General features: G+C 39.2%; 1 pseudogene across 1 annotated transcript; it reads right to left on the reverse strand.

The window, feature by feature from the left end:
- Positions 1–10,720: 10,720 nt before the first annotated feature.
- On the reverse strand, positions 10,721–11,602 carry LOC116563889 (annotated as a pseudogene). The gene has a single exon (XR_004274619.1). The product of XR_004274619.1 is annotated as a 60S ribosomal protein L6 pseudogene (transcript).
- Positions 11,603–14,749: the final 3,147 nt, after the last annotated feature.

The following is a 14,749-nucleotide window of genomic DNA, read 5'->3' on the forward strand; positions in this document are numbered from 1 at the left end:
TTGATGTCTACCCCCAAGGTGTCTGGTTAATTCCTATTCCTTCTCTGCCTTAGCCTACAGAAGCCTCTGATACTCTCTGTCCTAGACTCCTAGAGAGCCCTGGCCATCCCTCTAGAGCACTTACACCGCTGCTGACTATGTCTCCAACAGGAGGTGGGGCTACTGGAGCCCGAGCACTCGTGTCTACAGCCTCAGTGTCAATTACAGTGCCTGGAACCGTCAACGGTTGGCTGTTGACAAGGTTATCTCACAGGGAATAGTCAATGATACCCTGAGATTAGACTGCAGAAGGGTTTATACACCTACTTTTAGAATTCAAGTATTATTTGGCCAATACTGGGTAACTTGCAAATGTGTTTAGAAAGGCAGTCAAAACTGGCCCTCAGACCAATGAATGCAGCATCTCTAGGTCAGTTGGACTGGATGAGGGCAGACTGAGGGTGTGAAACCTCAGGAGGCTCATGCTATGGGAAGAGCAGAGGTGATGGGAGTAAGGCAGGGAGCCCATAGAGGGAAGGAGGGTAGCAGGGAGAGCCTGAGATGGAAGCTTCAGAACTTGGCAATTGCTGTGATGGGGAGAAGACTCCACAGCAACTCTTCACATTTTATGCTTAGGATTCTGGAAGGATATTGGCCCTCTTTCAAAAGGGGAAAGGGGGAAGCAAAAGCTTATTGGGAGTGAGAAGTTGAGCATGATTTTGCTCATCTGGTGCTTCACTTGCAAAGGTAGAGACCCAAGTTTTAGCCCCTCTCAGCAAGTTAAGCTTTTGGTTAGTTAGTTTTTTTTTTTTTTTTTTTTTTTTTTTTTTTCTGGTATTACAGGCATGCACCACCACGCCCGGCTAATTTTGAATTTTGAGTAGAGACAGGGTTTCACCATGTTGGTCAGGCTAGTCTCGACCTCCTGACCTTAGGTGATCTGCCTGCCTCTGCCTCCCAAAGTGCTGGGATTACACCACTTTTTTTTTGTTTGTTCATTTGCTTTAGATGGAGTCTTGCTCTGTCACTCAGGCTGGAGTGCAGTGGTGCAAGCTCAGCTCACTGCAATCTTCACCTCCTGGGTTGAAGCAATTCTCCTGCCTCAGCCTCCTAAGCAGCTGGGATTGTAGGTGTGTGCCACCATGCCTAGCTAATTTTTGTATTTTTACTACAGAAGAGGTTTCCCCATGATGGCCAGGCTGGTCTCGAACTCCTGGCCTCAAGTGATCTGCCCACCTCAGCCTCCCAAAACTCTAGGATTACAGGAGTGAGCCACCACTCCTGGACTGTTAATAGGTTTTAAATGTCAATGTGCACAATCTTTCCAGTGAGCGTTTAAAAAAAAAAAAAACACCTCTGTTGTCCTCCTTCTCTCCCTTGCCTTAATACTGAACAAACATTGTCAGTTTCTAGCCACTTGCTTGTGAAAATTTTGTGTGGTGGTAGAAAGATAGGGGAGGACGGGGACAGAAGTAGTGGCCAGGGATGAAGGGTGAAGCAGGATTGAGGATGAAAAGGGACAGAAGCCAGTGCCAGATTTCTGGACTCCAGCACCAGCCGCATGTCATCCCAGCCAAGCAAGTGAAGCGAGTGATGGCAGCAGAGAAGCCAAATAGCTCTGTCCTCTTGTCTTCAAACTGCTGGGGTGAGCGACCTGCAAGAATAAAACAGAACTGACCTTTCTTTTGTTTTCCCATCTCCCACCTTGGAGATCCTGGACCATTCTGATTACAACCAAAAGCCCCAGGTATACACAACCAGCGTCTGATTAAGAGACACTCTTTCTTTTTTAAGTTAAAAGATACTAAGGAATCAATATTCACTATTTCAAAAAAAAAAACCTATAAAATGGAGATAAGGAAGAGCAATAACCTTATCACCTTCAGATAACTACCGTTGGTATTTGGTCTTTTATCACAAATTTTATATTCTTTATATTCTTTGTATATGTATGAATATATGCACACGTACATTATTTCTAATGCTTTTTTCCAAAATTTAGGATGGAAAAATAACTAGACTTCTAAAGTCATTTATGGATGGTTTCCAATCCTACTGCACAATTTGGTGTCTGGGTGCTCTGCTGACCTCAGCAACACTTATTTAAAGCCCCAGCATAATGAGGTCAGCTGCCACCTGCCTGCTGTGTCTGCAGACTCTATAATTGTGTATCTACTCCCAAATTAGGGGGCTCTCTCTTGCTTAAGTCCATGGGCAGATTTTTTTTTTTAGCCAGAGGAGTCCTGAATTGCAAGCGAGAAGACCCAATCCTTGGGACTATTTTAGCTTCTAAATGTCCTTCAACTTCAGGGACTGCAGGAGCCAAGCAAGTCCTGAGGGGCCTCTGGTGAAGGGAGGGGGAGAGAAAAGAGCTTTCATTTGGAAAATTCCTACTGTTCACCAGTCAGGGAATGCTGGGCCCTCCCTATGAGCCATCCATCTGCTTTATTACCCAAGCAGGGTAGAGGCCTCTGACCACATCCTGTTTGAAGGCTGGAGCTTCAGACTTTAGGGCACAGGTCTTTTACTCATAACTTTTCAGACAATGAAAGAATAGAGATAAGCCAAGAATGTCAACACAGGCTCATTCAGGACAATTGCAGATGGCACTGTAGTCACTCTGCAGGGCTGCACTGGCAAAGATCCCAGAGCACTGACCCTGAGCCCGAAGCTTCCCTCTGCCTTCTCTGAGATGACCAGCAGGTGGCAGCAGAGCACAAGGCAAAGCAGAAGGATGGTCGTAGGGATCTCTGGAAAGACAGAGATTCAAGGCCTATACTTTAAAAAATTTGGTAGATATGTTTTCTTCACTTCACAAGTAATTTAATGAGTCCTACGCTGATTGACCCCCTCATGATTGTTTCCTGAGCTCTTGGAGATTTGGAGCTTAGAAGTCTTCTGTCCTCACCCACTGCCCATGCCAGTTTTTACAGCATGAAAAGTTCTCATCTCCAAGTTAAGTAACTTTTATATGAGAAGCACAGTTTGATAAGCCTGTTTTGATATTTACATGCCTTTAGGCCTGGATTCCTATTCTGCCTCTTTTACATACTAGTTCTGAGTTATTTAAAAAGTTATTAAGTCCCCCATTTTCTCACTGGAAATTTTAAGCATCATCAGGATTTAAATGAGGATGTGGGTTTAAATGACCAGCACAACATTTGCCACATGGAAATTCCTCAGCACATGTCAGTTATCTCACCCCTTCTAGGAGAAGTAAGGCAAATTAAGAGAACCTATTATGGGGAGCACTGTCATTCCAAATAGTTACAAAGAGGTAGAGAAAATGATTCTCAAGCCAGAATTTTGAAATTCAAGCAATGTAAACACTTCATTTTCCTAAACATTTCACTCAAATCGGCTTTGTTCAATTATGTGCAACAGAAGTTTACCAAAGATCTGTCATGTCCAAGGCATAATTATAGACCCTGGAGGTCCACATATAAGTAAGACATTGCTTGGTGCAGCTCTCTGGAAATGGACAGTACGGATATAACAGGAAAGCAGCAGAAGTATTAAAATAAATATAACGTGCCCAGAGAGCCCCACTCTCAAGACCCAGGCACTGGCTCTAAATGACTGAGACTTAGCTGATTCAAGACAGCAGAGAATGTCCACCATGAACTCAGAATCCAGTTAACAAATAAGAGCAGTCTACCACTGAAAGAAGAGCAAATGAATGGAGAATCCCCGTGTGCGGCTCAGCCCGGAAGGAATGGCTGAAGGTCCAGGAAGGAGCCAAAACACAGAAAACCCCAGCAAGGCAAGCGCATCGCAAGATTCCATCTAGCCATCCTGCCTTTCATTTTCGTAAACTTCATTCTTCCACTCTGAGAAACCTAGTTTTGATTGTTTACAATTTATTTATTTATTTGCTCAACATTGACATCCAAATTAGTTTCAAAACTTCTTTTTTTTTTTTTTTTTTTAACAGAGTCTTACTCTGTTGCCAAGGCTGGAGTGCAGTGGCATAGTCTTGGCTCACTGCTTCCTCCACCTTCCATGGTCAAGCGATTCTCCTGCTTCAGCCTCCCAAGTAGCTGGGATTACAGGTGCCCACAATTACCCCCAGCTAATTTTTTGTATGTTTCATAGAGACGGGGTTTCACCATGTTGGCCAGGCTGGTCTCAAACTCGTGATTGCCCACCTTGGCCTCCCAAAGTGCTGGGATTACAGGCATGAGCCACTGTCCCCGGCATTTTAAAACTTCTAACCCATACTCCCATGAGAAACAAATTTATCAAGTAGATATTATTCATCTGCAAAAAAATAATGAACACCTGTCATCTGCAATAACAGGGATGGAAAGGGAAGTCATTACATTAAGTGAAGTAAGCCAGGCACAGAAAGACAAACTTCACATGTTCTCATTTATTTGGGGGAGCTAATAATTGAAGCCATTGAACTCATGGAGAGAGAGAATAGAATAACGGTTACCAGAGGCTGGGAAGGGCAGTGGAGGAAGAGGAGAAGTGGGGTGGGGGGCGTTAATGGGTACAAAAATGGTTGGAAAGAGCGAATAAGACCTATCTGATAACACAACAGGGTGACTACAGGCAACAATAATTTATTGTACATTTTAAAATAAATAAAGGGGTATACTTGGCTTGTTTACAACAAAAAGGATAAATGCTTAAGGTAATGGATACCCTATTTACTTTGATGTGATTATTACACACTGTACGCCTGTAGCAAAATATCCCATACACCCCATAAATATATACACTTACTTTGTAGTCAGAAAAATTAAAAATTAAAAAAACAAATTTCTCAAGTATAGTGTTTATATACAGTTCTTTCGTCTTGAGTCTTACAGCAACCATCCAGTTTAAACTCTGACTTCCCCACCTCCCTCCGTATAGATTATGGGATTCATTTATAATACATTCTGAGCCACTTGTCACAGTCAGCTTTCCATATTATTCCCATATCCTGGCTGAGATTTTTAAGTAAAATTCACTTTTATGGTGTACAGTTTCATGGGTTTTGACACATGCATAGCATGTGTCAAAATGTTCTATAGAGAATATTTTCATCACACATCCACCTCCCCCTAAATTCCCCATGCTTCCTTTTTGTACAAAATCCCTTCGCCTCACCCCCATCCCCCAGAGCCCGATCCCGCTGATGTTTTTCTCCCTACGGGTCTCCCTGTGGAATCAAACAACACGTAATCTTTAGGCTTGGCTTCTTTCATGTAACAAAATAGTTTTAAGATTTATCCATGTTTTTGGGAAATCAATAGCTTGTCCCTTGATATTACTGTGTTATATTCTATTATATAGATGTACTACATTTTTTTTTATTCATTCGTCAGCTGGAAGATATCTGGGTTGTTCCCACATTTTAACAATTATAATTTCCAATTATAAAGTGACTGTGAAGATGCGTGTACATATTTTTATGTGGCCATAAATTTTTATCTCCCTTAGGTAGGTACCTATGAGTGAAATTCCTGGACCATTTGATGGTCCACTGTGTGTGTTCAACTTTATAAGAAACTGCCAGTGTTTTATAAAGTAGCCAGATCCTTTTTCATTGTGATCAGCAATGTTGGAGAGTTTCAGTGGTTCCATAACCTCTCCAGCACATGAAATTCACAGATTATTCTAAACTGTAAACAGTCTTATAGATGCATATTGGCATCTTATTTTATTTTCCCTAATTTTTAGTAATTCTAAGCCCCTTTTCAGATGCGTATTTTCCATCCAAAAAACCTTCTTAGGTGAAGGTTCAGACATTCTGCCCATTTCCTAAAATTAGGCTATTTTCCTGTTATTGAGTTTTGAATCTTCTCTATATTCTGGATGCAGTCTTTACTCAGAAATATGATTAGCAAATATTTTCTCCTAGCCTGTGCATTGTATTTTTCAAATCTTTAACCGTGTCTTTCTCAGAGCAAAATGTTGCATTTTAATATAAAGTCCAGTTTATCAAATTTTTTTCTTTTGACTAAGCATTTGGCATCATGTCTACAAATTCTTTGCTTAATCCAACATCGTGCAAGTTTTCTCTTAGGGAATCTATTATAGAAGTGTTATGGTTTTAGATTTTGCATTTAGTCTATGAATCATTTTTGATTCATGTTTTTACACAGTGTAAGGTGCAGCCTAAGAGTCTTTTTTGTTTTCACATGAATGCCCAATTGTTCCAGCACCACTTGCTGGAAAAACTATCCCCTCACTATTGCAGTGCTTTAATGTCTTTGTCAAAAATTAGATCACTGTGTTCAGTAGAGTTTATCTCTGGGCTTTTAATATCATTCCATTGAAAAGTGATTGTATGCTTTCACCATTAATACAATGTCTTGATTACAGTAGCTTTAGAGTAAACCTGAAATCACATAGTGTGAGTCCTCCAACTTGGTCTTTCTTTTCAAAATTGGGCTGGCTGTTTTAGTTCCTGTGGCATTTCATATAAATTTTAGAATTAGCTTGTCAATATCTATGAAAAAGTCTAATGGGACTTTGGCCTTGTGTTTAATTTATAGATCAGTTTGGGGAGAATCAACATCTTAGCGAAACTGAGTCTTCTACTCTATTGACACAGCTTGTCTTTCCATGTGCTGAGGTCTTCTTGAATTTTCCTCACCAGCAATTGGTAGTTTTTAGCATACACACCCTATGTGTACTTTGTTAGACTTACACTGAAGTATAGTTTTAGTGACATTCTAAATGATGTTTTTAAAAAAAATTCTAATTTCATTGTTCATTGCCAGCATATACAAATACAATTTATCTTTGTATGTTAGCTTTGTATCCTGCAGGCTTGCTAAGTTTATGTATTAGTTCTAGGAGGTTTCTTGTAGAATCATTGGCATTTTCTGCATATATAATGTCCCATCATCCAATACAAGGAGATATAGTTCTTCCTTTGGTCTTATCTATATGCTTTTACCTTTTTCCCTTCTTCTTCCCCTTCTTCTTCTTTTTCCCCTCCTCCTCCTCCTCCTTCTTCTTTCTTCTTCTTCCACTTCTTCTTCGACTTCTTCTTCTTCCTCTCCCTCTTCCTCCTCCTCCTCCTCTTTTTTATCACATCGGCTTAGGTTTCCAGTATAATGGTAAATAAAAATTGTGAGAGAGGATATCCTTGGCTTGTTCCCAATCTTAGGGAAAAACTTTAAGTCTTCCACCATAAAGTATTAGCTATTTTTTAAAAAAGATGTTCTTTATCAGATTAAGTTCTCTTCCATTTATAGTCTGCTAAGAGTTTTTATCGTGCACGGATATTAAATTTTGTCAAATACCTTTTTTCCTGCATGTATTGAGATTATCATATGGTTTTTCTTTTTAATCTATTAATACCATAACTTACATTGCTTTTTTTTTTTTTTTTTAAGACAGAGTCTCATTCTGTCACCTAGGCTAGAGTGCAATGGAGGGATCTTGGCTCATTGCAACCTCCACCTCCTGGATTGAAGTGATTCTCTCACCTCTGCTTCCCAAGTAGCTGGGACTACAGGCATGTGCCACCACTCCCGGCAAATTTTTGTATTTTTAGTAACAACAAGATTTCACCTTGTTGACCAGGCTGGTCTCGAACTTCTGACCTTAAGTGATCTAAATGTACCTGAATCCACTGTGGCCAGAGTGAGGTACAGGATATATTCTTAAGCAAATAAATCAGTCAGCAGGTGGGTAACCTGAGTGTATCAAACAATAATAAAAATGTTGACAAACTCACAAGAAGACATTTCTCTGTTTGTTAAAGAATAACTGTCTGAGTCCATTTGTGCTGCTATAACAGAATAACATAGACTGGGTGATTTATAATATCACCAACTCATGGATCCAGAGGCTGGGAAGTCCAATCTTGGTATATCCTATACCTCACTCTGTCCTTCTAGGCTCCATTTCTTCCTTGACTAAATCATTTGTTGGTTCTTTCAGCAAGATTCTATCAGTGGTGGATTCAGGTGCATTGTTAGTTTATCTCACTGTTTTACAGATATTTTTCTATTGCCTTCTAGTTTCTATTCTTGCATTTGAGAGGCCTACTTAGAGTTTATTTTTTCTTCCTTTGTAAATTGTCTTTTTTCTCTGGTTTTGAAAAATATCTCATAGTTTGGAAGTTTCATCATCTCTCTAGTTGTGGATTTAGTTTTATTCACAACCTGGGCTTATGATTGCTGAGTCTTTAGGTTAATACTTTTTATCACTTCTGAAATATGGTCTCTCAGAAGACTCTTTACATGCTATCTTTCCCTCATCTTCATTCTCTCTCTCTTTGGAGTTCTTGTTAGACACATAATATACCTTCTCTCTCCACTTCTATGTCTTTTATACATTCCTTTTCTTTATCTTTCTTTTCTTGTTTTTCTATACGTATTCTGAATGTAACCTTTTTTTTTAATCTTTGTGGTGAGCATTCTGAGTAAATTCATTAGCTTTATCTTCTAGTCCACTGATCTCTCTTCGGTTGATTCTTCTGCTGTTTAGCCTCCCATTATTTTAAAAACTGTAGTGATTATTTTTAATTTTTAGAAGTTATTTTTGTCCTTTTAAGATCAGTTATAATGATTTTATTTGTCACTTTTTTTTTTTTTTTTTGAGATGGAGTTTCACTTTGTTGCCCAGGCTGGAGTGCAGTGATATGATCTCGGCTCACTGCAACTTCTGCCTCCTGGGTTCAAGCAATTCCTTCTGCCTCAGGCTCCCAAGTAGCTGGGATTACAGGCGTGCGCCACTGCACCTGGCTAATTTTTGTATTTTTAGTGGAGACGGGGTTTCACCATATTGGCCAGGCTGGTCTCGAACTCCTGTCCTCATGATCTACCCACCTCGACCTCCCAAAGTGCTGGAATTACAGGCATGACCCACCACGCCCAGCCTATTTGTCACTTTTAATTATTTTATGTCTAATGATTATCAACATGTTAATTTTAAAATTTTTGTGGTTTGTTTTTTATTGAGTCTGATGACATTCTCAAAGTGCATGGTTTATTCTTTTGTTTCATAATTTTGATTGTGAACTTCTCCTTAGCAAAATTTATCTGTGGGAACCAAGGGTAGATCAGTTGGGAGTGTAAGCCTGTAAAGAGGTTTAACAGTTGCTCCTGCTATTCATTTCAGATTTATCAGCAGCAGTCACCCCTTTCCAATTCCATTGATTATGCATTTTCTTTCTAGAAGTTGTACTTGCCTTTTTCAGATCTGTCTAATATTTGCTTATATCTATTTCTTTTCTCATATATTTCATACCTTTTTTTCCTCAGTGATGTTACTCATGTTCATTTGAGAGTCTATCTAATAATTCCATTTTCTTAAATTCTTGGGGAATCAAATACAGAGGTTTTTCTTCTCTCTCCTATTCATCAAAGATTATGTCATGTTTTATACATTTGGAATGTGAGGTCATGTTTGTCTAATTCTGTGCAAATCCCATGAGACTACTCCCTCCAGAGTGGTTTTGAATTTACTTTTGGCAGAAGCAATTGGATATTATATCACAGGACCACTTCTAGGTTAACATCTGGACTTGCTTCAAGACTTTACAAATGATAAAAATTGGTTTTCCAATCTTGTATAGGATTCTGGTTATGAATTCTCAGGGAAGATTTCTTTTCCCACTCAAATCTCAAGACAAAATAGATTCACGTACTCATGCTTCCTTGCTAGTAGCCATATTTCATCAAAAATTTTACTCAAGATGGAGCCCTTCAAGTAACCTGATATTAAGTCAAACTCCATGTCTCCTGATGGCCCAAGATCTGATTTGCTCATGAGATGCTACTAAAACATAAGCCCTATGTTATTTAGACCAGCAAACACTGCAGAAAATCAGTAATAAATAAGGTTCAGGTGCTTATGGCCCTAGTTTTTAATTCCTTCTTGTTTTAAGCCCATGAGTATATGCCTTAATATTTGTAGGATCATCTAACCATTTAAAAGATATTTAAGTTTAGTGAGCATTTCCAGTTTTTTTAATAGAAAAAAAATATCTTACTTAACCCACAATAATGCCAGAAAAGGTAGCCTCCTTTTCTACGAATTAGAATATAATTCCCACATAAGCCCTCTGAGCTATGGCTCTTTGAACACCATGTCACCATCAACAAAGCATGGCTCTTTCAAATAAGGTCCTTGTTTTCTATTGTATTTTTTTGGCATAAAAATTAAAAAAAAAAAAAAAAAAAAAAAAACTCTATTTTGAAAGTCAAAATTGAATAGTGACCTCTTTGTTACTGTATTTATCTTCCCCATTTCCTAGAACAATAAATTTCAGCCCTTGACTTAGTCTTAGTAGGAAAATGACTTTGGAATAAGGGGGTCAGAAAACGACTGGGAAGAGAAAGTCCATCAGGTAATATTTCCAAATAAACTGGTTAATGAGGTTTATCTTTTCTGGTATTTTCTTTTGTAAACTTGTTTCTCTTTTTAAAAATATGTTATTTGTTTGATTGTTTGGGGATGGGCTCTCACTGTGTTGCCCCAGGCTGGCTCAAACTCCTGGACTCAAGCAATCCTCCCAACTCAGCCTCTCAAGTAGCTGGGATTACAGGCATGAGCCACCACACCAAGCTCAACATTTTATTAAGAAAAATGTTCAAATATTTAGAAAGTTAAAACGATGTTTGCAAAGTGAACATCTGCAAACATACTACCTTTGTTTAATAATTGTTATCATTTTTCTATAATTTAAAATAATATATATACACATAAGGATATATATACATAGATTGAACCATTTGTTTTTTTTTTTTTTAAAGGTAATCAGTTATTTAATTAGATCATCAGGACATTTAAAATACCAATTTGTGAGGATAAATTCCGTTTGTCAGGGCAAACACAGATCGCAGGTAGCCCTGGGGCTGAAGAATAGCTTTGATTTTTGGTAAAATTTGTGAGTCCACAGCTTTCTGATCAATCTTGCGCTGTTCTGTAATCTCGTATTTCTCTTTTTCTGTGTCGAAGATCTCACCTTCCTGGTGTCTGGGCTTTCGCAGCTTCTTCTTCTTGAAGTAAGCATCAGTAAGATGTTTTGGGATTTTTACATTGCTGATATCAATTTTGGTTGAGGTGGCAATGACAAATTTCTGGTGCGTTCTTCGTAGAGGAACTCAATTGAGGACCAGAGGTCCAGTCACAAGTAATAAGCCACTAGCCAGCTGCTTCAGGAAAACCACCCTTTTGCCCCTGTGGCGTCCAGTGAGGATGATCAGAATGGTCCCGGGGGTGATGCTGGCTCGCAGTTTTCTCACGTGCTGACTGAAGGGTTTTTTGCCGTGGCTCAACAGCTTCCGAGGCACATCTTCAGTAGGATAATACCTAGGCAGTTTGCGAAGTTTAACCACCCGGGTACCGCCGTTTTTGTCACCACCAACTGGTTTTGTAACAGTTGCAAGAACCTTCTCCTTCTTTTTCTTTTCAACCTTGGATTTAGCCGCTGAGTACTTCCTCTTGTACATGGCCTTTCTGGAATACATGGCAGATCGGGAATACCTGCCAATTCCTCTGACAAGAACAGGATTGCGGCTGCAATGGGGCTTCCCCTTCTTGGACTTTTTAGCCTTGGGGTTACCCTTTTTCACTTTGCTACCGGCATCAGCCTTCTTGGCTTCAGGTTTCTTCTCTTTAGTATCTGGCTTCTCAACTTTTTTACCCGCCATCTTGCAAGATGGGAAAGAGATAGATTGAACCATTTGTAAGCAAGTTGTAGACATTTCAACACTTCATCTCTAGAACTTCAGCATACAGTAGTCCTCCCTTATCCATGGGAAATACATCCATGAGCCCCAAGTAGATGCCCAAAACTGCAGATAGTACCAAATTCTATATATATTATTTTTTGCAGATACGTACATATTATGATAAACTTTAATTTATAAATTAGGCACAATAAGAGATTAACAACAATAAATAATAATAACATAGAACAAGTATAACAATATACTATTCACACAGTTTCAGGGACAGAAGGTTCAGTCTCACCATAGATCTTTGCAACCTCAGAATATGATTTCTTTTCTTGAGACAAACACATTCAACTTTTCACTTCAAGGAAGCACTTTATGGCTTCTCTTTGGAATATCTGAATTGCCAGCATCATTACTCTTGTGCTTTGGGGCCATTATTAACTAAAATAGGGTGACTTGAACACAAGCATGGTGATGCACAATGGTTGATCTGATAATCCAGACAGCTGCTGACAAATGGGGAGCACAGACAGGGTGGATGTGCTGGACAGAGGGGTGATTGACATCCTGAACTGGACAGAGCAGGACAGCATAAGATTTCATCACACCACTCAGAACAGTGTGCAATTTAAAACTTATGAGTTGATTATTTTGGAATTTTCCACTTAATATTTTTGAACCATGGTTGACCATTGGTAACAAACTGTAGAAAGCAAAACTGCAGACTAAGAGATAAAGACGGAGTACTGTACATCACCTGAGAATGAGCACATTTTCCTACATACCCATACTGTTAACACACAGAATGTTGACAGTACTTCCCAAATAGCATCTAATGCCCAGTCTCTTTGCAAATGTTCAAAAGTGTATTTTATAGTTTTCCCCTTCCCATTCAATAGAGTTTAAAACAAAGAGACTACTCTATTGTTACTGGATGTCTTCATTATGGTAAAACTTTGAAAGGAAGGGATGGCTACTTCATTATTTGGACAATCAAAAAGTCCTTGAAACAGAAAGATATGATAGTCTAGATAGATATTCTGTGGTACATTTCTCAATGTTCTGGAAATTTGGGAATTGCAAGATTCACTTTATCAACTTTAATTTTGCAGCCATAATATAAATTTCCCCAAATCAAGAAATTTTTATATGCTCTTAGAATCCTTTCTGCTTGCCATTTCAGTTAGTTCCAACTGCATGTAAGTTCTTTAATCTTTGCAGATTTGATGTTATTAAATAAATGGTCAGACTTTCCATTTAGGCTTTTAAAAATTACCATTAGGTATCGAAAGTTACATTTGATAATCATCTTTGGACTGAGGGCCTGGGCTCTAAGACTGCCTCTCTTCATTTCCCAGCAACGATCCATTAGCGCCCACGTATCTAGCCAGCTCCTAAGTAAGCCACGCCCTGGTACAAGTGAGTTGCTCTAGAATGCTGATAGACAGCCTAGCTACGATAAAACAAACAACAGAAATACACACCCACCACCATCTTGGCCTAGACTACCTTTTCTTTCCAAATTCAAATCAAGCCACTCAAAGCTAATTTTTAGCTCCAGCTAACCCTTCACCAATACAACCAAGCCAGTAGCTACATTTTTGATTTGCAAATTCTCCATCCTGTCCCGATGGTTAAGAGGTTTATCTGTAACTGGGTAAGATGTTAAAACAATGATCATAATCTGCTAGTGTTAAAAATAGGGTTAGCATTATGTGTTGATAAGGGATTTTTGTTTTAGAAAACTAATTTCCTCATAATATGTAGTGTGTTAGAACCATATTTTTTCTGACTTTGGGTAGGTATGTTTCTAATGAAGTTAAGTTTTAGCGACTGACCTACGTCTCTTTTATCTCCAAGTACTGCTCAGCAGGAATTTTTTCCTTCCAGATTTGATATGTTTCTCTGACAATTTTCTCTTTTATCTACTATGCTATGCTCCCCATAACCATAACACCTCTATTGACTCCCTTGCTCTCCACCACCCTTGGCTTACACATCTGGCTGAACCATTGAATACAACTATAAATCTCAGTTGGAAGCAGTTTTTCTGCCCAGTCTTCTAGACCAGAGTATGCACAGCAGACAACCTCGTACCAGATAATGCTGGGCACATATTGCTGTAGTTGCAAGAAGTGAAATTTAGGGAATTAGCATAGTCTCAATTTGTCACAAGGACTCTAATGGGTCAGTAGACCTGGAGAAAATAAATTAACATTGCTCACTCCAAGTGCCTTCTACCTTGGGACAAACATCTCCCAGCTCTGAAAGAATAATTACCTTCGTTGCAACTCTCATCCACTTCACCAAGATTTCATTTCCCTTCAGTATTCTCCTAATATGAACCATCCCTTTCTCTGATATTTTAGCATCGACAGTATGAAGTGCAAGAGATATGATAATGCTATGTGTAGGTGGTATAGGGGCCTTAGTGAGGCCCATAAGAACTTGAGCACACAGCACTCAAGGTGCCCTTCTGCCTTAAATCCCCTTCCACCCGCACAGCAGGAAAGAGGTAACAAATACTTCTTTCTATCCTGGAAGTAGCATGCATCTTTTCACTTCACATTCCATTGGCAAAAACTCAAACCTAAATGTGTGCCTTTATAATCCCACTTCTCCCAACTTTCCAACCCTTTGACCTCAAGCAAACACTGATCTGCTTTCTGTAACCATAGATTCCTTTAAATTTTCTAGAATTTAAATAAACAGAATCACACACTATGTACTTTTTTCCTTTTTGGTCTGGCTTCTTTCACTTAGTAAAATTATGTTGAGATCCATCCATATTTTTGCCTGTATTAATAGTTTGTTATTCATTGCCACTGCAACCTCCCAGGTTCAAGCAATTCTCCTGCCTCAGCCTCTTGTGTAGCTAAGATTGCAGGCTCATGCCATCATGCCCGGCTAATTTTTGTATTTTTAGTAGAAATGGGGTTTCACCATGTTGGCCAGGCTAGTCTTGAACTCCTGACCTCGTGATTCACCCTCCTCACCCTCCCAAATTGCTGGGATTACAGGCGTGAACCGCCACGCCTGGCCCTTCCTTTTCTAGTGTGAAGACTTAATGCCATCAATTTCCTGCTAAGTAGTACTTTAACTACATCCCACAAGTTTTGATATGCCGTGTTTTC

Source organism: Sapajus apella, unplaced genomic scaffold (assembly GCF_009761245.1).
Source record: "Sapajus apella isolate SASKATOON/1434 unplaced genomic scaffold, GSC_monkey_1.0 scaffold36, whole genome shotgun sequence".
NCBI classification, from domain to species: domain Eukaryota; kingdom Metazoa; phylum Chordata; class Mammalia; order Primates; family Cebidae; genus Sapajus; species Sapajus apella.